Source organism: Prorops nasuta, unplaced genomic scaffold (assembly GCF_024137725.1).
Source record: "Prorops nasuta isolate Cenicafe-Biocafe unplaced genomic scaffold, Cenicafe_Pnas_1.2 PNAS00079, whole genome shotgun sequence".
In the NCBI taxonomy this organism is placed as follows: domain Eukaryota; kingdom Metazoa; phylum Arthropoda; class Insecta; order Hymenoptera; family Bethylidae; genus Prorops; species Prorops nasuta.
In genome coordinates this window covers 224833-228477 of record NW_027116876.1, presented here as the reverse complement: position 1 = coordinate 228477, position 3645 = coordinate 224833, and positions in this window count along the sequence as shown.

Below are 3645 nucleotides of genomic sequence, written 5' to 3'. Positions count from 1 at the left end.
GGGACTTATAGGGGGGGACTTATAGGGGGGGGACTTATAAAAGGGGGGTGGGGACTTATAGGGGGTGGGGACTTATAGGGGGGGGGACTTATAGTGGGGGGGACTTATAAGGGGGAGGACTTATAAGGGTGGGGACTTATAGGGGGGGACTTATAAGGGTGGGGGACTTATGGGGGGGGGACTTATAGGGGGAGGAGGATTTATAGGGGGGAATAATAGGGGGAGAACTTATAGGGGGGGACTTATAGGGGGAGGACTTATAGGGGGGGACTTATAGGGGGGGGGACTTATAGGGGGGGACTTATGGGGGGGGGACTTATAGGGGGAGGGGGACTTATAGGGGTGGGGACTTAAAGGGGGGGGACTTATGGGGGAGGACTTATAAGGGGTGGGACTTAAGGTGGGGGGGACATATAGGGGGGGACTTGTAAGGGGGGGACTTATGGGGGGGGGTTAACTTATTAGGGAGGGACTTAAAGGGAGGGGGGACTTATAGGGGGGGGACTTATAGGGGAGGGGGACTCATAGGGGGGAGGACTTATAGGGGGGGGACTAAAGGGGGGGGGACATATATGGGGGGGGACTTATAGGGGGGGGGGACCTATAGGTGTGGGGGACTTATAAGGGAGGGGGGACTTTTAAGGGGTGGGGCTTACAGGGGGAGGGGGACTTATAGGGGGGTGGGGACTTATAGGGAGGGGGACTTATAAATGTGGGGAACTTATAGGGGGGGGGTGACTTATAAGGGGGGGGACTTATAGGAGGAGGACTTATAATTGGGGGGACTTATGGGGGGGGGACTTATAAGGGGTGGGACTTAAGGTGGGAGGGACATATAGGGGGGGACTTATAAGGGGGGGACTTATGGGGGGGTTGACTTATTAGGGAGGGACTTATAGGGGGGGGGGACTTATAGGGGGGTTGGACATATAGGGGGGGACTTATAAGGGGGGGACTTATGGGGGGGTTGACTTATTAGGGAGGGACTTATAGGGGGGGGGGGACTTATAGGGGGGTGGGACTTATAGGGGAGGGGGACTCATAGGGGGGTGGGGACTTATAGGGGGTGAGGGACTTATAGGGGGGGGGGACTAAAGGGGGGGGACCTCTAAGGGTGGGGGACTTATAAGGGTGGGGGACTTATGGGGGGGACTTATAGGGGGGGGACTTATAGGGGGGGGGGTACTTATAAAGGGGAGGGATGGGAATTAAGGGGGGGGACTTATAAGGGTGGGGGACTATTAGGGGGGGGGGCCTTAAAAGGGGAGGGGGACTTATAAGGGGGGTGGACTTATAGTGTGGTGGTGGCTTATAGGGGGGGATTTATAAGGGGGGGACTTCTAGGGTGGGGGTGACTTATAGGGGGGGACTTATAGGGGGGGACTTATAAGGGGGGAGGACTTATAAGGGGGGCACTTATAGGGAGGGGACTTATAGGGGGGGACTTATAAGGGGGGGGGACTTATAGTGGGGGGGGGACTTATAGGGGGGGGGGACTTATATGGGGGGGGACTTATAGGGGCGGGGACTTATAAGGGGTGGGACTTAAGGTGGGGGGGACATAAAGGGGGGGGAAGGACTTAAGTGGGAGGGGGACTTATAGGTGGGGGGACTTATTAGGGGGGGAGGGACTTATAGGGGGGGGGACTAAAGGGGGGGGGACTTATAAGGGTGGGGGACTTATGAAGGGGACTTATAGGGGGGGGACTTACAGGGGGAGGGGACTTATAGGGGGTGGGGACTTATTGGGGAGGGGACTTATAGGGGGGGTACTTTTAGAGGGGAGGGATGGGAATTATAGGGGGGGGACTTATAAGGGGAGGGGACTATTAGGGGGGGGGACTTAAAAGAGGGGGGGACTTATAAGGGGGGAGGACTTATAGTGGGGGTGGCTTATAGGGGGGGTTTATAAGGGGGGACTTATAGGGTGGGGGGTGACTTATAGGGGGGGGGACTTATAGGGGAGGGGACTTATAGGGGGGGGTACTTTTAGAGGGGTGGGATGGGAATTATAGGGGGGGGACTTATAAGGGGGGGGGGGACTATTAGGGGGGGGACTTATAGGGGGGGGGACTTATAGGAGGGGGGGGATTCTTAGGGTGGGACTTACAGGGGGAGGGGACATATAGGGGGTGGAGACTTATAGGGGAGGGGACTTATAGGGGGGGGGACTTATAGAGGGGGGTGATGGAATTATAGGTGGGGGACTTATAAGGGGGGGGACTTATGGGGTGGGACTTATAGGGGGAGGGGTACTTATAGGGGGGGGACTTATAAGGGGGGGGAATATTAGGGAGGGGACTGATAAGGGGGGGACTTATGGGGGGGAACTTATAGGGGGGGACTTATAGGGGGAGGACTTATAGGGGGGGGACTTATAGGGGGGGGGACTTATAGGGGGGGACTTATAAGGGTGGGGGACTTATGGGAGGGGGGGGGTCTTAGGGTGGGACTTACAGGGGAGGGGACTTATAGGGGGTAGAGACTCATCGGGAGGGGACTTATAGGGGGGGGTACTTATAGAGGGGGGTGATGGAATTATAGGGGGGGGACTTATAGGGGGGGGACTTATAAGGGGGGGGGACTTATGGGGTGGGACTTATAGGGGGAGGGGAACTTATAGGGGGGGGGACTTATAAGGGTGGACAATTAGGGGGGAATGATAAGGGGAGACTTAGGGGGGGACTTATAGGGGGGGGGACTTATAGTGGGGGGACTTATAAGGGGGAGGACTTATAAGGGGGGGGACTTATAGGGGGGTACTTATAAGGGGGAGGGACCTATAGGGGTGGGGGACTTATAAGGGAGGGGGGACTTTTAAGGGGTGGGAACTTCCAGGGGGAGGGGACTTATAGGGGGTGGGAGACTTATAGGGAGGGGGGTGACTTATAGGGGGGGACTTATAGGGATGGGGACTTATAGGGGGGTGGGTACTTATAGGGAGGGGACTTATAAGGGTGGGGGACTTATGGGGGAGGACTTATAAGGAAGGGGGGACTTAAAAGGTAGGGGGACTTATGGGAGGGGGGGGGGACTTACAGGGGGAGGGGACTTATAGGGGGTGGGGACTTATAGGGGAGGGGACTTATAGGGGGGGGGACTTATAGTGGGGGGGGACTTATAGGGGGGGGTGACTTATAAGGGGGGACTTATAGGAGGAGGACTTATAATGGGGGGGACTTATGGGGGGGGGAATTATAAGCGGTGGGACTTAAGGGTGGGGGGGACATATAGAGGGGGAAGGGACTTAAAGGGGAGGGGGACTTATTGGTGGGGGGACTTATTCGGGGGGGACTCATGGGGGGGGGTTGACTTATTAGGGAGGGGACTTATAGGGGGGGGGACTTATAGGGGGGGGGACTTATAGGGGAGGGGGACTCATAGGGGGGGACTTATAGGGGGGGAGGGACTTATAGGGGGGGGACTAAAGGGGGGGGACTAAAGGGGGGGGACTTATAAGGGTGGGGGACTTATGGGGGGGACTTATAGGGGGGGGGGACTTACAGGGGGGAGGGGACTTATAGGGGGGTGGGGGACTTATAGGGGGAGGGGACTTATAGGGGGTGGGGACTTATGGGGGGGGGACTTATAGGGGGGAGGGGACTTATAGGGGGTGGGGACTTATGGGGGGGGACTTATAGGGGG